At 49.2% G+C, this 24,972-nt stretch overlaps 2 long non-coding RNA genes across 2 annotated transcripts in view; one reads left to right on the forward strand and one right to left on the reverse strand.

The window, feature by feature from the left end:
* The first annotated feature begins 8,209 nt into the window (after positions 1-8,209).
* LOC114108233 (uncharacterized) overlaps positions 8,210-24,972 on the forward strand; it is a 70,789-nt gene continuing 54,026 nt past the window's right edge. The window contains exons 1-2 of the long non-coding RNA XR_003585447.2: positions 8,210-8,356; positions 21,249-21,461. This is a non-coding gene — a long non-coding RNA (uncharacterized lncRNA). The remainder of the gene's footprint in view (positions 8,357-21,248; positions 21,462-24,972) is intronic.
* On the reverse strand, positions 11,156-18,145 carry LOC114108232 (uncharacterized). The gene is made up of 5 exons (XR_003585446.2): positions 17,935-18,145; positions 15,686-15,817; positions 12,363-12,464; positions 11,667-11,842; positions 11,156-11,358 (listed from the first exon to the last, which is right to left on the reverse strand). It is a non-coding gene; the product is annotated as an uncharacterized lncRNA (long non-coding RNA).

A 24,972-nucleotide genomic window follows, 5' to 3' on the forward strand; every position in this document is an offset into this window, starting at 1 on the left:
CAGGCCCCGGGAAAAGAAGTCCCAGAAAGATGCTTCTACAAAGAAGGAAAGATGGGCTGGGGCTGGGGCTCAGTGTCAACGCACTTGCCTGGCACGTGTGAGGCCCTGGGTTGATTCTCAGCACCACAAACAAATAAATCAATAACATAAAGGTCCATCAACATCTAAAAAAAATTAAAAAAATAAATAAATGAAAGAAGGAAAGAGCGGTGTTTTTACCCTCTCGTTTCCCCCTTTTATCTCAGTCATACCAAGTACAATGAGCTTCTTCTGGAACCTGCCGCAAACTCCACGTTGCCTCCTGGAACATGCTGATCAATGAACGATATTAAATCACAATAATCAACTTCTTATTTTCTCAAATTTTATGCCTAGCACATGTGTTTTTCTGGGTTTGTTTGTTGCTGTGCGGGGATGGAACCGGCGTCCTGCGTGCTGGGCGGGTGCTCCACCACCCGGCTGCAGCCCAGCCCAGCCCAGCCCAGCCAGCAAGTGCCGTCTTGATGCAAAGAAGCCTCAGCGTGTGACGCAGGCCGCACTGGCTGGAGGACAGCTCTGTTCCAGTCAGCAGTCAGGACACTTAAGAACGTGGACGTGGCCGGAGAGGGCTTGGGAGCATTGGCTGACCTTCTGTGAGGTCTAAAGATGCAGTGGGAAGCCAGGTCAGGAGTTCCAGGTGTGGGTCACCTCCCCCCACCCCCGCTCCTTCCGCTTTTCTGTGCTGAGGACATTGGAGGGGCAGCTGACACCCGCAGGCTGGAAAACGTGTGCACGGACCTGACTCAGGGGAGAATTCTCTCTAAAGAGAGTGGGCAGGACCACCTTGGCTTTCCCCAGACGTCCGGAGACTTCTCGAGGGTGGTCAGCCAGGGGACAGTGTGATTCTTCGAGGAGGAGGAGGTGCCCACGAGTGTACCTCCTACCAACCCTATGGAAGGTGTCCCTTGTGGGTTTGGGGTGACGACAATCTCTGAGATGTCGCCAAGTTGCTTTTTTCCCCTCAAACTTCTCTGGGATGAGAGGTGTAGATCCTCAGAGAGGGGACCCTGAGACCAGGGAAGGCTTCTGCAGGGCACAGGTGAAAACCTGCCCGGGCCCCGCCGTGTCGGCAGGAGGCCTGGCCTGTCTGCTGGGAGTGCTGTCCTGCAGCCGCCTAGGTGAGAAGCCAGGTCAGGCCGCATAGGTTTGTAGGTAAGGGCAGCTGGGGAAGCAGGACACCCGCCCGGGGGTGTGAGGATGGGGCTGGGCCACCTGATGGCCCTGTCTCAGGTTGGAGATCACCCTCAGCGAGATCCTCCATGTCTGATTCTCAGCTGGTGACGATGACACCAGGTGCCTACCTGGGGCTCCAATGGGAGAATGGAGGGGACGGGGTCTGGGGAGCAACCTGAGACCTCCCCGGTGTTGGGAGGAGAGGCTCCCCCTCCTCCTACCTTCCATCCCCGCGTGGCTGTGAGTCCAAGTGACGGGGACGGGCTGGCACAGAGAGATGGGCAGGAGCTATTAACACTCACACGCTCGGTGTTCACAGAAGAGAAACTCCAAGGAGAGTTAGATCCAGGGACCTACAGACCTTTACTAACAGAAGAGGGTTGGGATTCGGGGATTGTGGGCAGTACCTTGGAAACCACGGGGGTGGGGGACTAATGGAGGAGAAGAGCTATTTAGAGGGTCTGCTTACTCAGACTCTTCTGTGTGCAGCCCCGTCCTGTGATGAGACCTGCTCTCCCCGCCCTGGTGAGGGCTCCACCTTCACAGACGGAGGTTCATGCTCTGGGTTTGGGGTCGTGTATTGATTCTCAGTTGCCTTCCCATCAAGACGATCCTCGTGCCAAAGTGGCATGTTTGGGGTGGCACAGTGCCCACCCCTCCAGAGCGTTCTACAAATGTGAAGCATTTATTCTTCTATTTTAGGTCACATTTTCTTTCCTCACTTTGAAATCTCAGTTTCTATTAAATTCACAGTGAACTGACCCAGTTGAAAAGATGGAAGAGAGATAACAAGACCTTTTAAAAATATCCTTGTATGTCCTGCTCCCCATGGTCCTGTTCTTTCACTGTCAAGAAGCCGCCACAGAAGATGGGACAGAACTCACCCCTTAAAACCAGGCCCAGTGGACCCCACCTCAGCACCGTGACTGCAGTCTCCGACGTCCAGGCGCTCACACACCTCCTGAGCTTTGGAGGACATGTGGGAATTTTGGGGGATGGCTGGAGGTTCGAGAGTTTCCTTAGCAGATCATTTCCGGCCGATGCTGAGATTCAGCCCCTGTTGGAGCTCAAGATGGAACCGCTTCAGAAACGCAGCCCAGTGGATGTCAGGAGTGTGAAGTGGCAGCTCAGTTGTGGGAGGGGCTCTGACAAGAAAAGAATTGCCCTGGACCCAAGCAAAACTCAAAATCCACAGAGTTTTATTTGAATGATCTTGAAGGTTTTCTCCATTTAACAACATTAAGATTCTTTTGCTTGGCTGTAACATTTTGACACTGATAGTATGAATACCAAGGAGGAATGTGATGTAGGTAGAAGTGTTTTGGACCAACTGAAATAAATTCAGATAAAAGATATTTATCTGAGTGTCTTTTACTGATTTTTACTGGGGTGCTTCATAGATCTTTCTGTTTTGAATTTTGAGACAGGGTCTTGCTAAGTTCCCTAGTCCTCGAATTTGGGATCCTCCTGCCCCAGCCTCCTGAATGATGGGATCACCGGTGTGTGCCGCCGTGCCCGGCTGCATTATTCATTATGAAGTTTCCTACACATTTCTAACACTTTTGCTTGAATTGGACTTTGTCCAATGCTAACTCTTTAACCAACACTTATGTTGACATTCCAAATGTAATAATTATAAATTAGATGGACAAAGAAAATGTATGTTTTATCTTTTTAGCACCCAAGCCAGTTTTCTTCACAAGCTTTTGTAGGATTGAAAGGGAGAAAACTGGAATTTTCCAACTGCTGGCGCCTGGCCTCCTTAGGATCACTTTTCCTTGGGGGGAGCTCAGGGGTTGGACTCCTGCTGCTCTCACACAACCTTGCAGCACCTGTGGCCACTGTCCTCCGTGCTCCCTGGGGCAGGCTGTCTGTTGGGGTCTGACTTGCTGTTCTGGGCCTTGGGTGTTCTGCACTGGGTTGAGAAGAGTCATGTTCTGAGGTTGCTATCGTTTTCTGATCCCAGATCTTTGCGGCTCTGCCAGCCGGCTGGCTCTTCTGGGTCTGTGGCCAGGGATGCACCCTCTGGGCCCCTTGCATGCTACACGCAGGCTTCGAGGGACCCCCCCCCCCCGCTAGCCCGGGCTCCAGGGCTTGGCTCCCTCTGCCAACATGCTGCGGGGATGTCCACGTCTTGTTGGCATGGCGCCAGCAAGGTCCTCCCCGAGGCCCACCGCCTGCTGCAGGCCAAGGACGAGGCGGCCACTGGCCAGGGTACTCAGCTTCCCCCTCCCTGGCTGGGAAGTGCCTCTAGCTCTGTCCCTTTGTGTGTTCATTAGAGAACGTTTAACTTTGCTGGGCCGTTTTGGGCTTTGGAGATTGATCTAACGCCCAGCGTTAAGAAAGTGTGACCTCATCTGAGCGGCTGCTCCTTTAATAAGCACTTTACCTTGGTTATCTGTGTTGGTGACCTGCCAGCACATCCTGACGAGCTATCTTCAGAACCCACCCAGCTCCACCTCTTTCTTCCCCACTGTCCCTGCCCCCATTTGGCTACTTCTTGTTCCTCCGTTTTGTTTTGGTTGGATTACGGCAAGGGCTTCCAAATTCATCTCCCTGATTCCAACCCACATGGCAGCCAGAGTGATTATTTAAAAACATTAATGAGATCATGTCAGTTTGCAAGACCCAACAAAGGCATCCCTGCACCCACGGAACGGAAGCCAGACTTCCCTGCTGCACACGGCCCTCTGCCTGCCAGGCTTCCTGGCCAGCCCTGACTCCACTGCAGCCAGGCCCCGGGCATTCCTTCTGCTCTGGAGCAAGACGCTTCTCGCTGCCTTCAGGCTTGGGGCTGGTCTGCTCCGTCTGCAGAGAGCTCTCTCCCCAGGACCTCGCGGCTGGCTTCCTCCAGCACAGAGGCCTCTACCCGGGCCGTCTGGAGGGTCTCCAGTGCACTTTCTCAGCTCCCTTTCCTGTGTTCTTCAGGGCACATGTATTGCCCGGAGGTCATATTGACACGGGTCTCTGCCCGCCTCAAGGCTGGAACACAAGCCCCGGGTGGGACTCACTAATCCTCCTGTCACCCTGGCAGGAGAAGGAGTCACGATGGCTCAGTCAGGCCCTGTTCTGAGCCCTTCCCATGGATCAGGTCTTTGTCTACCTTGCGCTCTCACGAGGCTGGTGCCAGTAAGGCCCTCATGGTATGGCTGGCAGAACGGAGACGCAGACACTGTCAATGACCTTCCTCCTGAGTCCTGGGTAGCCGGGAAGCTGGCAGAGTGGCAGGGAAATTGTGACGAGGCCAGGTGGAGTATCACAGGCATGGAGGAGGGCCAGGAGGCACTAGGCGGGGTCTTGTTTACCTCTAAGAAGCTTTGGTAGAAGCCATATCTGAAGGCCCTGGAATGGCTTCATCAGTGTGTGTGTGTGTGTGTGTGGCATTCCACGGTGGCTCGTGCAGGTGTCAGGCTCATCCTGCAGTGGGGGTGCCAAGAATGAACCTCTGTTCAGTTTCAACTCTCCTGAGGAACTCAAGTCGGTGAGTTAACAGAGAGCTAGGAGAGAGCACGTTTCACCCCTGCGAGGTGGTATGGGGGATGGGAGAAGGTAGGTTCAGCCATCGGGAGAAAACCAGGATTTGCCTACTTTGAAGGAACAATTCTGACTTCATGAGGCATAATTCATGTCAGTGCTTAGGGCTGATGAGAGTGTGTCAGGAGGCCATGGGATTCCCATGCCAGAGATGGCAGTCCGTCAGGGTGCCCCATAGCCAACCCGTGCTCACCAACATTCAGACGTGAGTGAGATTGACTGCACATGTTAAGTGATAAGTGCTGTTGCCACCAACAGTGACCTGTCGTCACTGGGTTTCAGGGCCAGTGAGGGCCATCTTCACAGCCGTCCTGGTGAGGAAAGTAGTGCTGTGATCTCCATTCCACGCTGAGGAAACTGAGGCCCAGAAAGCTTAAGTAGTTTGCCTAAAGTCGCAGAGCTACAAAGAGGTAGCTGGAATTTAACCCAATCCTAGGGTTGTGTAAATAGAGCAAGCAAATACTGACCACTCTTGAGTGGCTATCGTTTGCTCCTGTGCCGGGCACTTTGGTGTGTTTTGTCTCTTAATGCTCATGAAGTGAGTGTTAAGCCCATATTATAAGGAAAGAAACCAAGGCTCTGATCAGATTAGGGAATGTTCCAGAGGTTATATAAACCAGCTTGTTTGCTCTGAAGTCTGTACAAAGTAGTAACTTATTAAACTTGAAACTAGCAAACGGGATCCTGTTCTTCCTTTCCCACCCTGAGACTTTTCCCTCTGCTAGTTTTCTCTCATCCTTTGTGATTTAGGATATTCAGCTCAACAATGTGCATGATATAAAACCTGCTAACATTGCGGAGCTCAGATTGTGTGCTGGGCATCCTGCTAAATGGTTTTCCAGGAGTTACCTCATCCAGACCTCCCGCAACCTCGCGGGGTGGGTCCTGTCCTTAGCACCCTTTCATACAGGAGCAAGTGCATGGTGAAGCAATTTTCTGGAGAGAACATGGAGCATTTTACAGCTGCATTGTCTTCCCTGCACAAAGACTACAGGAGCCCCATGCAGAAGTCTTTTCATGTTTGAATATTAAAAAATATGTGCATAGTTCTATTTTAAAACCCTATTTTTCAAATGGTTTTCTTTGGAGGAAGTGGTGGTTGGAGTGCATTCTTTGTGGTGTGTTTCTTGAGTGGAGATGCTGGGCTGATCCGGTTAGTTCTGGACACTTCCTCTCCCTCCTTTCTCTCTGTTCCAGGAGGCCACTGCCAGCAGCCCATGGAGGGAGCCTGTGGGGGAGGGCGCTGGGTCTCTGGGAAGCTCATTTGCATACTGCTTGTTCCCGAGGCCGCCCACATCCTGCTGGGGACAACGTGCTGTCTGATAAACAGGCTGCATCCCAGTGTCTGCCTGGCGCTGGGCCAGCATGCAGGGCCAGGGCTGTTTGTTCTGCCTGGAAGTCCAAGGACAGCCCAGACCAGCTAAATGAACCTTTTATTCCCCCCATTCCCTGGCAGAAAGTCCCTGGGTCAGAGGGAGCCTCAGAACCCTCCACAGGAGCTCTGCCCCCTGCGGAGGCTCCATCTCCCTCTCTGACTATAAATTTGGTGGGGCTTGGAAGATGGAGCGCAGGGCGCTCTGCCCACCCAGGCGGGTGAAGGCCTGATGACAAACAGTTACTTCCACGTCTGTTTTCTGCGTGTTCCCTTTCTCTCCCCTCCTGCGCAGCCCAACACCAGAGGCAGTGGTGGCTTCAACCACTGGCCACTGCAGGTCGTGCTGGGTGAGATCTGGGTGATTGAGTCCCCGTTACTGTGCTGTCTCTACAGTCTGGTAGATTAAAAAGTGAGGAAGATCTTGGGAGCCAGTCTCGTGGATGGCTGCGAAGGCTAAGGAAGTATTTCTGCTTCCTTTTACTCCAGCACAACTCAGCGTCTCCTCTCTGCTTAAAGGACTGCAGAGCTAAACCTGGCACCCATTTTAACCAGCACTTTTGATGGCCCTGTGACCAGGAGGGAGGCACCCTGGGGCACAGGAGTGGTTTTAACATTTCTCATCAGTAACTTGTATGAAGGAACCTTTTTTTTTTGAGGGAACAGGATCTGCAGTGATTTCCTTTCTGCATTTACAGTGACGTCTGCAACAATCATACCACCCATCTGCAGTGAATTCCACACCCACCCACAGTGGAGACCATCCCCAGGTGTGGACGGGACCCTCCTGGAGGCATCTGCGTGATGATGGAGACGGTGTTGCAGAGCAGTATGGAACAGACGCCAGTCAGTGTCTTGAAGGATGAGCCATGTTTCTGATGCGAGATTTCTGATAGCGGAAGAACAATCATGAGAGATGGATTATCGTGAATTTGGAGGTTAAACACTGGCATGTGACTGGTGTTGAGGCTTATTGTGGAAATGGAAAGGAGTCCTGCATAGAGAGCCTGTGAAGAAGCTGTGACAGCTGGTCACCCCACTGGCTTCGGGAGTCACCTCCCTGTGTTGTGCTGGGGCAGGCTCAGGGGACCTGCCAGGATGGGTGGGGGCTGGGGGTGGGGTGCAGCTCACTGTCCTTGGTAAATTCCAATTGCTGCTGATTCTGAATCTCCAGGACCCATGTGACATGTGAAAAAAATGTTCCTAAACTTCTACGATCTTCCTAATCTAGAAGCTGGTGTGGCCTGGTGGATGGCTGGTGCTCAGGGCGGCGGGGTGACTGGATCCAGTGGATATCATTTCCTGAGCATCTCCCAAGCCAGCTTTAGTTACATTGATGTATTCATTTATCTATTTTGGTACGAGGGGTTGAACCCAGGGGTGTTTTACCCCGAAGCAACATCCCCAGCCTTTTTAAAACAAATTTTTGTCATAGGGTCTTGCCAACTTGCTGAGGATGGCCTTGAACTTTCGATCCTCCTGCCTCCGCCTCCTGAGTCCCTGGGCTCAAGGCGTGCGCTGCCACATCATTGCATTTATTACCCTTTAATCAGGTAGCAGCGTTCTTCCTGGCATTCCAGGAAGAGATGTAAGAAGGTCACCTCTCATCAGAGGCCATTCTGCTTCTCCAGGCTTCCCTTCCCGCGTCCTCGGGAGGAAATGCGCCACAGCAGGCCATCTCTGGTCTGTAGCTGTCAGCCCTATTCCTTGATCCCCCCAGTCCTCCAGTCCTGCTGCAGCTGGCTCAGCCTTCCCCTGGAGCCGTGTGGTCCGTGCTCCTCCAGGGCCTGATCTCTGGGCTGCTCTCTGGGGCACCTCTGGAGAGGTGGCAGCTGTGGATCTGCTGCCCCTGAGGGGGAGGGAAGCAGGGCCACCCCTCCCATCGGGCCTGTGCTCCTCGGTTGCAGTTCTGGGAAATGACCAGGTCTGAGGAGGAAGCGGGAACTGTGGGTTGGCAGTGCCACGCGGCTGTCGGCCCAAGGTCTTCCTGGCCAGGGTGCTTGAGGACAGGAAGTGGCGAGGGTGTGGCCTCAGACCTGGGCTTGGCAGGGAGGATGGGATCCAGTCTGCAGGTCATTCCTGTGTTTGAGAAAAGATGCTAACTGGCCTCGCAGGATGATTATTCCTGGGCTTGCTGCCATCCGAGTGGCTCTGTAAGGTGACATGGTGGTTAGTGACACTCAGGCCCGGGGACAAGCGCACAGAGTTCTGGTTTGGCATTCTGTCTCCCTCCAGGGGGTGAGTTTTCTTCCTCTTCTTATGGGACAGTTAAGTTTTACATTTTCTTTTTACCGCTGAATCTAATTTAATTGTGGGTTATTTTATTTTATTTTTTTGTATATGTGCCCAGAATTTTGGGGTTATTGGTAAACTTTAAAAAATACCACAGCACATGTAAACATATATAATTTAAGAACCAGTCCTGACTGAGGCCATGCTATCCTTTGGAAAATTCTTACTTGGAAGCAATTCTAATTAACAAGGCATTTTCTGGTTTACTTCTTGCATGCTCTGTTAATAATAAAAAGATAGAATCTTTTTTCCTCCTATGATTTAATTTTTCCCCGTTCTGTTTCTCAAGAACCAACTCTATTATGGTTACCTTTAATAAAAAAATGTGGCTAACTTACGATAACAAACAGCCAACAAGACAGAGATAAGAAGAGTTGGGCCCTTAAAAGTCAGAATTTTCCAGATGTTCTTTTATAATAAATGCAGTGAAAACGAATTGCAGAGAAACCGCATGAAACTACAATTGGTTTATTCAAAAGAATCTCACCACTTAAAGAACATATCCCCTTCTTTTTTAAAAAAGGATATTGGGTTGGGGCTGGGGATGTGGCTCAAGCGGTAGCACGCTTGCCTGGCATGCGTGCGGCCCGGGTTCGATCCTCAGCACCACATACAAACAGAGATGTTTGTTTGTCCGCCGAAAACTAAAAAATAAATATTAAAAAATTCTCTCTCTCTCTCTTAAAAAAAAAGGATATTGGGTAAATTGCTTGGCTATTCTGGACTGTTTTATTTTTCCTACCACTTGAGTTCCAGGTTGGGACAGTTTAGCTCCTTCCACAGAATATTCTCTGCCTAAGTCTGCTTTGCACCAGGGAGCAAGAGTGACCAGCTGTGACAGCTTGGTATTCCAAAGATGCGTGACCTAATTCTTTACTCCCGAGCATGTCAGAGTCTACTGAGGAAGCAGTGGTTTGTTCAGGAAAGACAAGATGGCGGCTGGGTTCTGCTGTGCGCCTGCACAGGAGGCCCCGGGCACTCACGCAGGTGACTGTTGGTGGACTGGGTCCACTTCTGGGGTGGGAAAACCTTTGAGGTGGAGGAGCTGGGTAGATGAAATATTTATTTGCCAAGTAAAATATGATTCATCTTGTAATATGACTGGGAGCTGTTTGATGCTGTATCTTAGAAACTAAGAATTTCTTGTGCCTTTAAGGAGGTCACATTTACCAGGCTTTTGGAGGCTGAGGAAGGAGGGTCACAAGTTCAAGGTCGGCCACAGCAAGATAGTGAGGCCCTGTCTCTAAATAAAATAAAATAAAATAAAATAAAATAAAAAAGGCTGGGGTGTAGCTGAGTGGAGAGTGCTCTCCTCAAGGGTGAGGCCCTGGGGTCTGCTCCCTGGCACAGCAGAAAGTGCAATTAAATGAAAACCATGGATAGCCAGGTGCTGAGGCACACACCTGTAATCCCAGCAAGTTGAAGGCTGAGGCAGGAGGCTCTCAAGTTCAAAGCCAGCCTCAGTTACTTAGTGAGACCCTAAGCAACTTAGCAAGACCTTGTCTCTAAATAAAACTCAAAAAAAGGGCTGGGGGTATGGTTCAGTGGTTAAATGCTCCTGAATTCAATATGCAGTATCAATAAATAAATAAATAATAAAAAACTTCACCTTTGCTTTTAGCAAGGGCCACCATCGAGGGGAGAGGGCCTTGAAACTGTCAGGGGGAAGAGTTCATTCCAGATCAGAATCGAACAGCAAGGTTAGAAAGTGGCTCAGGAGGAGAGCACGGGGTCCTGGCTCTGCCTAGGAGCTGGCTTGCAACCAGCCCACCCAGGCAGCAGGAAGCCAGGGGGGGCTCTGGGTGTTCAGCAGTTACAGCCCACAACCGTCCCTGCTCGATGGTCTGAGGTTGTAGCACCAACATTTTATTTGCTTTTTCTTTTCTAAATTATGTAAAGCATTTATATTGTTTTAATAGAAAAGTTGGCAAAAATAGAGATGAACAGAAAGAGAAAAAGAGCCATAAAAGGAAGACTCACCCAGAAGAAGAGCATCTTATTTCCCCACTTGGGTTAACCTCTATTAAACACAATGCCACATACTTTTTCACTGCTGTAGGAAATGTTTCTTGCAGCACTGATCAATTAAAACACTGTGCTCAGTTTCCCTTGCTACATTGTAAATTTATAGACAGTAAATTTACATCACTCGCTTGGTCTGATGTTTTCGAAGAAATTCCCTTTTATCAAACAAATTTTAAACAATATGTAACAACTGCCTTTCTCCAGCAACTTAGAATCACAATCCCAGATGCAAGCGTGGCTTTTCCAAAGTCACAGAAATGATCTGGAAGTGGACGCCACAATGTGGGCCACAGATGTGCCCTTCTCTGGGGCCAGGGCTTGATGTGCCTTGAAGACCCTCTGAAGGAGAGAGCAGAGGGGAGTCTTCCCTTCTGTGGGGGTGCTGGCCGAGTGCCAAGGTCGGGAATAGGAGCTTTGGCTGCGTCTTTCCTGGGAAGCCCAGGCCCTCCTGGCTGGGACACCTTGAGGACAGTGGGGAGTTGGCTGGCCATCGGCGGAGTGGGGGCCAGCTGCTCCAGGATCCTGTCCTGGGAGGAAGGGCGTGGCCTTGTGGAGTGGACTTACCTGGGAGCAGCCCTGCTCTCTCAGGCACCCCCTCCTGGACATTGGGGGATTCACTGGTGTCAACTTGAGTTGATCTTTTAAAGGCCATGGCCATGGGCTGCCCTGGGGACTGTCTAATCCTACCAGAACAAATGGAATAAATTGACATGGGAACTATTACGAAGAGAAAGTGAACCCTAAGGTGAGTAGAGGATGAGATGGGCCAGTATTTATTTGGGATGTCTTGTAAATCGATGCCATCATTGCTACTATTCCTCCCCACCCCCGCCAGTTCTGGGGACCAAACGCAGGGCCTTGAGAGTGGTAAACCAGGGCTCCACCACTGAGCTACACTCCTGGTATTCTTAATATCTTCATCTCTGTTTTATAGATAAGGAAATAGAAGGAGGAAAAGTTAGTATTCTTGCTCCAAGTCACATGAAAACGATATCCAGGTTTTCTTGTAACTTAATCCAGCATGTGATATGATCCATATTTTCTTTTGTATAAATGCAGATAATAGTGTTTCCTGTCTTGCTTTCCATTTTTTCTTCTGCAAACCTGTTTTCTCATCCAAGCCCTCAGTCTCTCCATTATCCTTGGAACACGCTGTGAATACTACTCTCTGGGTCCCTTTGGCTCACCCCCTCCCTTTTCCGGCCACTCATTTCTAGATGCTCAAACTCACCTGTGTTTCTAGGACAGCCTCTGCCCTTCTCCTCTAGCCAGCCCAGAGAAAGACCTGAGAAGTGGTAGCAGTCCTTGTTACATGAGGACATGTCACTGTAAACTCTGCAGCCTCTGAGAGGAGCGGCCACCTGGGTAGTAGCATCACTCGTGAGTAGTAGGTGAGGTTGACCAAGGCTGTGCAGGAAGCCGGAAAGCTGAGTGAGGACTTCGATTGGGAAATATGGATCCTAGCACATGTTATGTAGCATTCCTTCAATACCTGACAAGGACTTAGATTTAATGGCAGGTACAAAGCTTTGAAACTTCTGTGTGCTTTATTTTGTGCCATGGACTTAAGCATCACTAAATTGAAATCTTGGGTCAGAGACGCAAGCCAGACACACTTGTGTTTCCTGGGTCGGGCTTCTACCCTGGAGTTGAGCTTCTACAAAAGATGGCTATACGTCTGTTTTATCAGATTTGTTTCAGTACCTTTTTTAGGGTCAAACTAAAGGTGTGGATGAACCCCAGCTATCTACAAGTTAATCCTGTTGAATTCAAAATCCTTGGTGTAATGGGAAAATGGAGACTGCTAATTGGAACACATCACCCTGCCTATGTTCCCCCAACACTCAGGGATCCAAGTGTGTGTCCGCAGCTTGGAGAATGAATGATGTTGTGTTTCCACAGCATCCGGTGTTTAAAAATTCCTTACTTCAGCCAGGTAACTTGGTGTATTCCTGTAATCCCGACCACTCTGGAGGCTGAGGCAGGAGGATTGCCAGTTCGAGGTTGGTCTGGGTAAGTTAGTGAGACCCTGTTTCAAAAAAAAAAAAAAAAAGAAAGAAAGGAAAAAAATGAATCCCCTCCTAATCTGTTCCGTATATAATAGAGATGATTAGACAGCTCTGTGGGGAAGGGCTGCAGTTTTGCCTTCAATAATGCCCTTCAGATACCAAAATCTCCAGTTTGGCCACATGCATTGATAGAAATAAATGCCTAATTTCTAAATCTCCATTTCTTTTTGATCCAGGTAGATGGTCTGGATGTTGGTTAGTTGCCACGAAGCAAATGACAGCGAGATGCAGCGAGGGTTTGCGTTCCCTGTGAAGGGGCAGGGGGGCCGCAGGGACAGCGCAGGGGAGGGGTCTTTTCCGCGGAAGGCACAACTGGCTCTTTCCCTGGCTGTGCCTCTCCAGCCCAGCAGTGCCCAGAACGGCCACACGGCCTGCAGGGACACCATGCTTCCCTCTTGCCTTCACGGGTTTTATCCCCACTTGATCAGAGGGGCCTGCTTTCTGCTGAGAACCTAATCTTGAAATGAATCCTTTACTCTCTGAGGATTTAAACAGGTCTTTCAGATTAAAAGTATATTACATATTTATGAGCTCCGATTTCAAGAATCACTTTGAAAGAGCTATTGATGCCGCTTTATACTAAAGATTTGTGCTTGATCGCTTTTGATTCAGCCTTGGTTTTATTTGCCAGAGGTTCCAAACCATGCTGATAAATCTCTGAGGGTCCACTTCCTCCCTGTGAGAGGAACGTTGTTTGGGTCCCTGTCAGCATCTCATGGAACTGTCTGCCACTGGATCAAGAAAAGCAATTTTCTGAAATTAAAATGGCAGCCCACTGTGTCAGGCAGTGCCCGTGAGGATGGTGACCTGCTAAGGAACCTTAGGGGTGCTCATTCAGTGCAGCAGGAGAGAGGATATCATGGTCTATTGAAGCCACGTCCCTGATGTTCGTGGTGAAGAGGGATCCCAGAAATGGTTATTATGCACTTTTAAAATGCATCTTTGCTTGAGTGTCCCTGATTCCCTTTTTATTTATAAAGGTCATTGCCTTTAAATGACTTGCTTCCTGCATGAACAGATCCCAGGCGAGCTGAGAGAAAAGAAAAGACAATTGAAAGAAACCGAAATTATTTTTTGAGCTCTTAGGAAGAGACAGAGAGTCAAATGAACCTTGTTTCCTGATTGCCATAGTTCAAATACAATCAAAGGTTTTGCTTTCTTTAAATTAAAAATAAAATTTCTTGGGGAAGGCATTCCCCCCTCTTTGAAGAAGGGAGAGAAAAACACCCGGAAGCAGGGGCGCTTTGCAAGCCTCCTGGTGCCTGAGCAGAATTGCTAAGTGTGTCTCCCTCTCTGAGCTGGGCTGTCTGTATTCACTGTATCACAAGCTTGAAACCAGACCTCATTTGACGGAGCCAAAAAAATGGTCCTTTTGTTGCCGTTTTTCCCCCCCAGTGTCATCTCTCATGGTTGCCCGGGCAACCAGTGTGTATCCTTTCAGCATAGGTTACTGGGCCCGGAAGGAAGTGCTCCAGTGCTGGCCTGCTATTTTTATAGAACCGTTACACAATACAATCCATTAAAGCTTCCTCTTGGTGTTTTATTGCACAAAGGGGAAATTAAGTTTGATGATTCCAGAATGTTGGACGGAGGCGGTCAGGTGCTGGGATTGTTGCACTCTGCATTCCCGTATGCAATTTGAGGAGGACTGGTGTATGTGTGTGCCCTTGGCAATGTTCGCCTGCCTGGGGATCATTAGAGGAGACCGAGCTCTCAGTCGCTCAAGGGTGCAAGTTTTGTCCGACTACACAATGCTCTCTCTCTGGTAGGATGGCAGCAGACAATGGAACCCTATTCACAGCTAAGGGCAAAGGGAATTTTAAAGGTGTAGCACATATGCTTTTCATAGCCCGGATGTCTACTGGCAAAGAGAATTGCGCTGAAAGACAGGGACCAGGGGTCTCCCAAAGACTAGCACTGAAGCATCCCGTGGTTGGCTTTGCCTCTGGCTCTGCAAGGTCCTGGAGTGGCAGGCAAGGGGCTGGGGTGCAGTGGGCATGGTGTCCCGTGGTGACTCAGAGCCTTTGCGACTTTCTGGAGGACTGAGAGAGGACAAAAACGCTCTGCTCCTTGACCCGTCTTACTGGCTTCGGTTCTGTCCTGGAGCAAAAAGGAACCCTTGTCTCCAGGGAAGCTTAAGGCCCCAGTGCCTGGGGTTCCATGGATGGACACAGTCTACACCACCATCTCCTCTTCTCCACCGTCCATCGCTGTGGCGGAACCACCAGGCCCTGCCTCTTCCATCTCGTCCCCGCCTGCTCTTCTCCCAGGCACAACTCCCCGGATTCCCAGCTGCCTGCTGGAGAGCTCTTCTCAGGGTCTCACTTTACCTTGAACCCAAGAAGTTTAAGTGGAAACCTCCTGGTTCCTCCTTTACACTCTAACATTCCTCACACCACGTGGGGGTTTTCTCCTCCATGTCAACCTGGTCTTCAGTTCTTGTGGACACTGACAGGCATCCCACACTTTAATCCCTTCTGCTCTAATAGCCTGGAGTCAGGCAGAGACCCCTGTCCAGGCTCAGCCCCTCCCTAGGGGTAGAGGGTAAGAAAGATGCCACCCAGAGACCCAGTTAGAACAAGCATGAAGGGATGATTTAGCGGGATAGAAGTACCCTACATGTGGAGCAGGCCGCCTCCAAGAGAGGAAATGAGTTTTCATACCTGGTCTGCGACCCTCCCTCTGCACAGTGACCTCCCTCTGGGGTTACCATGGTTCCTGCCATGGCTTGGGGAACCCACACCAATTTCGCCATGTTGGAAATTTTCCAGAGAGATCACATCTGTTTTCTCCAGATTGACAGGGCTGCCTGACCACAGGGTGGCCGTCCCTACGCAGCATGATGGCAGCAGGGCACACAACCCAGGGAGGAGCTTGGGTTCTTCCCCACCTCCTTGCTCATGTCTATCCACCTACTCCCCATCTTTAGACACCAGGACCAAGTGGCGGGTCCCCAGCTTACCATGACTTCTGTCCAATTTGGCTACAAATTAGAGGTTCTAGGATCCCTCCCCAGAGTTGAGAGTTTTCCAGAATGGCCCCAGAACCCAGGGAATGTGGTTATCCTAGATCTGTTAGGATGCAGATGAACAGCAGATGGAGAGATACATAGGAAGGGTTCAGCACAGTCACAAGCACAGGAGCTTCTGTCCCCATGGGGCTTGGGGGTGAAGATGCTTACCAACATGAAAACTCTTTGAATCCCGAATCCCTTCCCTTAGGAACTTGATCATGCAGCATGGCCGGCTTCATGTTGGGTGTGGATGGCTTCTACCTTCAGCTCCTCTTCCCTCCTAGGAGATCTGGGGTGGGGCTAAAAGTCCAAACCCTCTGATCATGGTTGGCTCCCTGGCCACCAGCCCCCAGTCCTTGCTTATAAGCTGTCCCAAAGTCACCTCCTTAACAAACTCAGGTGTGGTTAAAGGGCTCATGAAGGAGAAAAGACGCTCCTTTTGGCCTTGGTGGGCCTGACGTTGTTTCAGAAGCCAGGACAAAGACCAAGAGGCGTACCTCATTCTGTCACAATATCCAACACGAACACGGGTCTTCAGCTCCCCCGGTCAATGACTTTTACTAACTCCCTGGTAACTGAACTCAACGCTAACTCTTGACGTTGGGCTGGTCTAGTGCTGTCATTGTACACCTGGAGAGAGCGCCCAAGGAGGGGAGGTGGTTTGTTCAAGGTCACCCAGAGAGCTGGGGCAGAAGAGAGGGGCACCTCTTACCAGGCCCTGCATTCCTCCAGGGCTCGATGGACTGTGCTCCCTCAGCCAGGGTGGGCGGTCCTTCTTCCCTGGTCTCTTAGAAACCATTCCTGCTTTCCCATGTCCACTCTGATCAGGATAACTGAGGCCCTCATTTAATCAAGCCAGGACTATTTAGTTTCCTAATTGATTGTGGTCTTCACTTCTGCTGCTTGAATCAATTTTACTTCTGAAATCATCTCACAACTTTATTGTGTCACTTTATTATGCAACAGTTTTGATAACTTATATTGAAGCCTGAATTTAAGGCTCCATAACCTGACTTCCTCCTCACCCTTCCAATTTGCCTGTCCAGGTTTATGGCCCCTCCCTACCTGTGGCTTTCTGTTGGGAAAGGTTGGTTTTATTCACCATTCTCTTTTTACAGGTCAGAGATACATTGATTGCTTCCTTTCTATTGCCTCAAAGAGGAAAGAGTCCCAATTCTTATTCTGTAGCATTTCCAGAAAATCCAACATGACAGGCAGCTGATGGAATAGTAATAAACATTTGGTGCAAATCTTCATTTGCTCATGTTACCAATTTCTTACACCAAACTGGATCCATTTTCCCTCTTGGAATTTGGAACCAATGACAAGATCCAGTGCTGTTTGAGCAGACAAGAAAGGTGTCTTTTTGGCTGGAGAACAGGAGAAGCAGGGAGACAAACTCACAGATCAGCTTTTCAACCTAAACAAAGGGTGGGTCCTCATGAGGGTGAGGGCAGAATTTTAGATAACCAGTAGGAGGATTATTCATGACTTTTCCAGAAAGGGGGTTGGGTCTACCTTGGGGACACGGAACTGCCTTCCTCTGATCCTTTATGTAGGCCAGTTCTAGTCTGGGTGGGAAGCAACCCAACCAAGATGGCGCTGCTGGGTGGGAATTCTACTGGGGCACTGTGTTAGGGTGGATGGTAATGAATCTGGTGTGAACAGTAGGTCTACATGCTGTCCTTTGTGACTGAAACTAGTTTTGCCTGCTCCATTCTGTGTCCTGTTTTGCAGCAGCAGCTGGGGTCTTCAGAGACCTATGTGGCCAGTTAGGTCTCAGTATTTTGGCAGAAACAGAGTGCTGGCTAGCAAAAAGAATTATTTTTCGAGAGGGTGTCTGTCTAGTGATTAAACAGGTGAAACACTTCCCTTGTGCTCAAGGGGTGACCAAAAGGACATGGCTCTTGGTGCCTTGAAGTTTGTGAAGAGCAGAGGGAGACATTACATGAAAATATATAGCTCCTAAGACGCGATCACACCCAGAACCCACGGGCCACCCGGGTTTTAGGGCTACAAGGATCCGCGAGTTAGGGTTCCTGAGAGCAAACGGGTGGGGTGGGATATCTGGGACCTCAGGGAAGATGCCCCCAGCAAGTGACACGCCACAGCCTGAAGAGTGAGACCCAGCTGGAGCAGCAAAGAGGGCAGGGTGGTCAGACAGAAGGAGCAGAAGCCTGGCCGGGGTGGGGGGCATGATAAAAAGTTCTTTCTTAAAAACTTGGACCTGAAGAAGCTGCTCTGCCCAGGAAGGGGGCAGTATGGGACGGGAGGCCCAGCTCACCCCTCTCCACCCCTTGGCCCGCTCCTGGGGAGGACTGGGCAGGGACCAGCTGGGGGTGGCCGCCCCCCCCCCAGGCCGCCTGTTCCCAGCCCTGGCAGCCAGAGCGCCCTCCCAGCCTCCCCTCTCAGCTTACCTGCTCCTCCTCAGAGTGGAGGCTGAGGCCGCGGCCTGTCGTCAGAGTGAGGTGAACCACGGATGGTTCCCGAGGGCGCCAGCTGCCAACCTGGTGGGTCGCAGCCATCCTCTCGTCATCGTCACCACAGGAGCTTCCTGTGAGAGCCAGACTTCCTCCCAGTGAGTGCCGACTCCCGGTCACACGGTCAGGGGCCTCCCCGCGTCCCCTCTCTGCAGTGAGCTGGAGAAAGAGCACCTTTGTCCCCTCCCTGCTCTGCCCAGGGCTCCCTGTGAGCCAGCTGCTTGCAGCGTGTCGGACGACTTCTGAGGGCGTCGACTGTCCTCTCTGTGTTTTCTGGTGACCCACCAAATATTTTTCTGTGGCTCCAGCCAAAGACAGGATTTCCCTCTTCTGTTAATGAACAGAAAAAGTAACCTCTCATTTACCAGGTCTTTGGCATTCCTGAAGGGGAAATTTGTTGCCACTTGGAGGTTGGGGTCAGGCTAAGCTATTTGGAGGACTGAGAGGCAGAAGTGACAAGGCTAATCAGTCACCTAGCTGATGACAGTCTACCTCAGAACTCAGCATGTGCCGCGAATAGGCAGTGAGCTGCTATAAAGGCACTGAAATTTCTTGAACATTCTTTGTTTCTCTTGGGAGAAAAGAGAATTTTATCTTCGGGGGACATGGTTCCATTTAAGGAGAGCAGTGTTTTCCAAGGCAAAGGAGATAGAATCCACACGTCTGTTTTTTACTGAGATTGGGATGCAGGAGGCTTTTCCCAGTGAGCTTAGTTTCTGGACCAGGTGCACCAGCAGGTCTGGCTGCATGGGCTCCATCTCTTCTGTCTGCTGGCTGTGGGTCCCTTGCTGCTGTCTCCTTCCTGCTGCATCTGCCTGCGAGGTGCTGGAACACCGTTTGAGAGCCGTGGCAGGGGCCTGAAGTACCGAATGCCCGCCGTCCCTACCGCCCAGGGTGGAGAGAGTGCGTCTCTGCAGGAGAACACACGATGAATTTGCATTGGGTGCTTTTCGGGTTCTTGTGCTCAGCCTTGAGGCAGCTGGGAGGATGTAGTTTCACGGGTGTCTGGTTTTAGGCTTTAAATACTGTGGTCTTTTGGGTCCCTTCTGCTTTAACAATGCATACCTTCGCATAAGAGAAACTGCAGAGGTTGAGTCACTGAATTTATGTGACAGTCCAGGGACAGGGTGGCCATACACACCGTTAGACACCTGGTTTTACTTCATTTGTGATTATCTCACTCTTAAGGGCACAAGAGTACTTTATATACTTTGTATCTGGCTTCTACTTTGTAGGTTAGGACAAAAAAGACAAGTAAAATTTTACAGAATTTTTGCTTATTGAACATGGGTCCCATGAATAGTCGTGTGAGATTGATAAAACTTCTAAGAGTAGCACTGACTTGCCACGTCTCACCCTGCTGCAGACACTCTCAGTTTTGCAGATGCTTTGGGGTGCTGGTCAACCAGGAGGAAGCAAGAGTTTTCGCCATCTTCAAATCCATTATTGGGAGAGGTCTAAAGGCAGAGAAGTTGCAATCTGGAAGGCAGTTGGAAGGTCTAGCGCAGTTGCTTTCCTTGCCGGGGTCACCGGTAAAGCTACATGGCTGCTCCGAATGCCAGGCTGCAGGCTGGGGGACACACAGGGCCCATTATGTCCTGGGTCACAGCCTCCACCTGCAGGAAACCCACCATGCAGGAGCCAGGCAGCAGGCCAGATGACTGACACACACAATGACCTTGTTTGACTTAGGTCATGATGTTGAGAGCGCACCCGCTGGGGTCCTTGCGCGCCTCTTCACAGCAGAGTGACCTTGAGGTGCCTTCAGCCTGTCTGAGCCCACTCGGTCCCAGCTGCAGAACGGGGGTGATAGTGGTCTCTTCCTCTTAAGGTCAATGTGGAGAAGAAACCAGGAATCACAGCTAAAAACTTAGCATCCCAGAACAGACGCTGTAAATGTTAGTTATTGCTATTACTGGGCTCAGTTTCATCAATCATTTAAAGTATTTTAAAACCATTATGTTATAAATTCTAAATATCAAAACTAGTAGCTTATCATAAGTTCAAGGCATTCATGCATAAGGAGCGTTAATGTCTGCTGCGTCTAAGACCCTGTGCAGGACCTTGCAAGATAGAAATCGGAATTAGAAGGACTCCTTTCTCTCAGTGTGTGCGTGTGTGTGTGTGTGTGCATGTGCGTGTGTGTGTGTGTGTGTGTGTGTGTGTGCTGCAGATATTAAGTGTCCCAAGATGGGGAAAAAGGAAATAGGAAAAGTGAAGCTTGGTGACATTTTCTTTTGCTCTGTTATCTATTCTTCCTGATACTGGCCTGTCATTAATTAATTAATTAATTAATCTATTTGTACTGGGGATTGAACCCAGGGGCACTCAACCACGGGGCCACATCCCCAGCCTTTTTGTGTTTTATTTAGAGGCAGGGTCTCACTGAGTTGCTTAGGGCCTCACTAAGTGGCTGAGGCTGGCTTTGAACTCATGATCCTCCTGCCTCAGCCTCCTGAGCTGCTGGGATTATAGGCGTGCACCATCAGGCTCGTCTGTTATTTGTTTTTTAGGAGTTTCTCTCCCAACAAATTTTCTGGGTTTCGACAACTTTCAGTGAGGTCTAACAGCTCTCGATTCTCTCTGATGGAGGCCGGCCTGGCTTCAGGGAGCCTGTAGGCCACCGCGCCTGCCACTCAGCCTTCGCTGCTGTGCGCACACAAGCAGGACCCCCGACACACACACACACACACACACACACACACACACACACCGGGCTGCTGCGAGGGCCAGCCTTTCTGGCAGAACCTCCTGAGGGAGATTTTTTCATGAAGGCCCGGGTCAGGAGACTAGAGCAGAGGCGCCTCCCCCTGTGGGACCTCGTGCAGCAGCCCATCCCCTCCTGGGCGGGGGTTCCCGCGGGGTGGTGTGTGAAAATGCGCTGCATTCTTCCGTTTTTCTCTTTGGTGCTCTCTGCTGCTCTTTTATGTGTATTTTCTTTTTCTTGCTGTTACTTTTCTCAAGAAAGAGCCCAGTGGCCTCCGCCCGTCTCGTTACATCACCATCTCACTGGGAAGCCGCCTCTTGCTCTCCTCTTAGCCACAAGCTCCTGGTTTGTGGACACGATTTCTGGACCCCCATCTCCTGGCTGTTGCCATCTGACAGGCACAGTTTGTACGGTGGCTGGCTTTCTTTGACCCACAGTTTTTGCTTCCAATGCTGCTCCCCTAAATGAAGTGCTTCGGGCCCCAACAGGGTGCCTGCAGTTTCCTGTTTGTTCAGGCCACTGATTTCTTCATCTTTTGTTGCAGTGAGAACCCTGGGCAACTGTCTTCTTGGCTGCTCTTGGCAATGCAACCTCTGACGTGGTTTGAAGTCATGGGTCCCTCTGGATGTCTCTTAAGTCCGTATTACAGGGCTCTTGGTGTAACGGACACACACATCCAAGACAGCACCACTGTCAGTGACTCTCCACTTGAATCTCTCAAAAACATAGTGCTGCACCACATGCAGTTACTGAGCAGGTAAGACGTGGTGAGACAGCAATCGATATGGTTCTATTTTATAGTTACGTTCCCAAACTGAAACTGACTGGTTGCTGCAAAACCTAAGTTTCCTCCAGCCAGCCTCTCACTACCGGGCGGCTCTGGACACGCACTGTCTGCTGCTCTGGAGTGTCTGTGGAAGGTCCCTCCTGCTTCCTCCTCTCCCTCTCTCCTGGGAAAGGAGAAGCTGTTAGTTGATGCTCTCACTGCATTACCACAGTGAAGTTCTTACCATGCGATTCTCGCCCAGAAGCACTGATCCTTAGGTAATGTAGACCTGCTCATCAGTCCCTCTGTGGACAGTTCTCTGGTTGAAGTTAAAAATGCTGATGATTAGATACAAGGCTTTTTTCTTGCTTGGATTTTCAGCTTATATCTCCTACCGACATTGGTTATATACTCTAGTTTAATAGACCACAGTTCCATTTCAGTATACTTTAGGTTTCTGATCCGTTACTTGGGACTAAGTACCAATCTCATAAGGCTGTGGTTTGCATTGATTTCATACATACAAATACTTAGAATAGACTGGGTCCTAGTAAATCCTTCAGAACATTTATTGTAATCTTGTTTTAGAATCAAACTTTTTATTGTTTTCTATGCTTTTTGTAATGAAAGAAAACAAATAACTATACCCCAAATCCACAGCTTTTAAAACATTCATGCCTAATTCTGGCCTGGCTCTATAAATACCTCTTGGTTGATTCTTACTTGTCTTGATTAAACTTTATCCTCCTTAATGATAGTGCTTTATTATGATTATTTTAGTGTCCCCCTCCAAAAAAAAAATCACATGTGCTTTAGGAGGCATTTAATTTCAAGTATCCATATGAAGAGAGTCTTTTGGTAAAGGGGATTCTCAAACTTTGGTTTGCTGAAATGGCCCAAGAAATACACAAGGGATCTGCACTGCGGTACTGTCTTTGAAGTCTTGTCGCCTGCCTTTAATTTTGCAGTAAGCGCCTAATCTCATTAGATTTCATACACTTAGTGTTTGCACTTGCACAAAAGCTGTCCAAACAAAGCCAAAATGTTGACACCACCATCCTCTGGTGGCATTTAGAATGAATATATTAAACACACTTGTACTAGCATTGCATTAAGCTAAGAAATAAATTTTGAACTTTGAACTCAGCAGGATAAAAAAGCTTTCCTTGATAGCTGAGCAATTGTGTTGGGGGTATCATGGAGGGAATTCATTGTGTCATTCAGAGAATCCAAACATGCAAACATTCTCCACATACAGTAGACACTGCAAAGAAAAGAATTAAAGCCAAGAACCGTCCTCAAGCCCTGTTGTTAGGGACCTAAAGGGAAGGTAAAGTGGGCTGGTGGATTTGCTTTGAAATTCATGAATGAACTTTGATTAAATTCACTTCAGAGGAGGGATCTGAAAGAACATCTCCTAGTTACTGTGCAAATTAGAGCATGCCTTCCTCCAGTCCACTCTGCTCATTTACAGATTTACAAATTTTCTTTTAAAATCTGGCGGTCAATCTTTTTATTGAGGGTTTGGAAGCTGGGGATTATAGAGAGCTCCAATTATAACACTTTCTTGATTCTTCTCATGAAACAAAGTTAGCAACAAGGCTAGGGTTGAAAACTAACTAAATCTCATGGTCAGAGATGTTTGAAGTTTATCAATAGCATCTAAAAGAAATAGGTCTCCCTGTAAATTGGTGTCCATCAACATCCATGTCTGGAACACAGCCATCAGTGAGGAGCTGGGCTCTGATAGCCCTGCATCAGGAGAACAGGAACACCAGACTCCCCTGTTGTGGCTTGCACATGTTACTTAATGCAAGATCTGTGTCAAGGGTTTGTTTTCATTTCCTGAGCGTGGTGATCCTGTAACTAACAGATCACTTTTTCATGTTTGCTTTGGCTTCCAGGCAACCCAGAACTCCATTTCCTAGAGCTAGCAACAAGAGGGCTAAAGTGCATCCAGTCTCTGTGTTGTCCACCCTTTCCTTTATCATTTATCTATTTTTATTTTTCTTTTGTTCAAATTTCCTCAAAAATCAGGATTCTTTTAATTGCATAGCTTTTAAAAGATGCCACAGATCATCTGTGGAGAGGGATGGGGATACAGTCATTCATAAATCCATACAGAAGCTCATCCTCCAATTCATACTTGCAGCATGAATAGTCCCACAGTTTTCAAAACCACAGCAACGAGAAGCCACAACTTAGGAGCTGGGTGGTCATTAGGGGAAGGACAGTAAGACTATCAGTCAAAGTGACTTCTGAGGAGCTTCCCTGAGGACGTCAGGAAACTACCCTGAAGAGACAAGGGAGGGAACCCAAGGCCGTGAAGCGCAGGACTGAAACCCTGACAGTCTCTGTGATCCAGGGCCCGTCCTGTGTCGCACTGTGTTCTCCTAAGATGACCTTGACGTAAGGTGAGATTATATGACGTGCCATGCACTTTGTCTAACTAGGCTGTGCTGTTTATCATCAGTTAAAAACATGCACCTAAAAGATGGCTTGTCTTTGAGAGGCAGAACTTCAGGTATCCAGAGCATGAAGTTGGCAGGAAAAACCTTCCTTCCCACCAGGCTGGATTAAGGTGTCACAATTCAGCACATGTGACATCCCTCCTGTAGGATGAGCTTCCATTCCAGTGTGTTGCTTCATGCAGACCGTCGCCAACGTGTCCCGGCCAGTGGCCTGTGGTACCACCTGATCAGACCCTTCGTGAGGGGTGCAGAAGCCCTGGAGGGTGGGACCAGAAGGGTGGCACCGCTGCCTTCTCACTTCATGTTATTCATGAGCATTTTCCTTGTAACTGGGAATGTTAGAAGTTATTATGGAAATCTTTCAAGTGTACATAGGAAAGGAGAAACTACAGAGAGCCCCCGCCCAGGCTCAACACCTCACTCTGTGTCTCTCTCTTCTCTCACTTGGCAGAAGCATTTTAAAGGAAACCTTGACATTGTGACATTTGGACATTCTACCTTCAGAGACAGAGTAATTACATCTATACTTTTTGTAATGAAAGAAAACAAATAACTATACCCCAAATCCACAGCTTTTAAAACATTCATGCCTAATTCTGGCCTGGCTCTGTAAATACCTCTTGGTTGAGTCTTACTTGTTTTGATTCAACTTTATCCTCCTTAATGAGAGTGCTGTATTATGATTATTTTAGTGTCCCCCCCCATCTTGATTAATGAAGGCAACGCCTAACTCAGGCCACAGTCGAATTTCCTTGAGACACTCTTTCAGGTCCATGGCGTTCATTGGTTGGCTTCAGGAGCCAACGTCACCCTACAATGCCTCTGGCTGTGTGTCTCTTAAACCCTTGAACTCTAAAAGGGTGTCATCCAATATGGTAGCCTCCGGCTACAGGTGGATTTAAAATTAATAGTAAAGGAGATTATGGGTTCAGATGTAAGTCACGTTAGCCACATCTGGAGCACTTGGTGGTGACCACCAGCTCCTTCCTCCCTTGCTCTCCCAGATCATGCAGTAGCTGAAGACATTAGGT

Source organism: Marmota flaviventris, chromosome 7, assembly GCF_047511675.1.
Source record: "Marmota flaviventris isolate mMarFla1 chromosome 7, mMarFla1.hap1, whole genome shotgun sequence".
Classification (NCBI taxonomy): domain Eukaryota; kingdom Metazoa; phylum Chordata; class Mammalia; order Rodentia; family Sciuridae; genus Marmota; species Marmota flaviventris.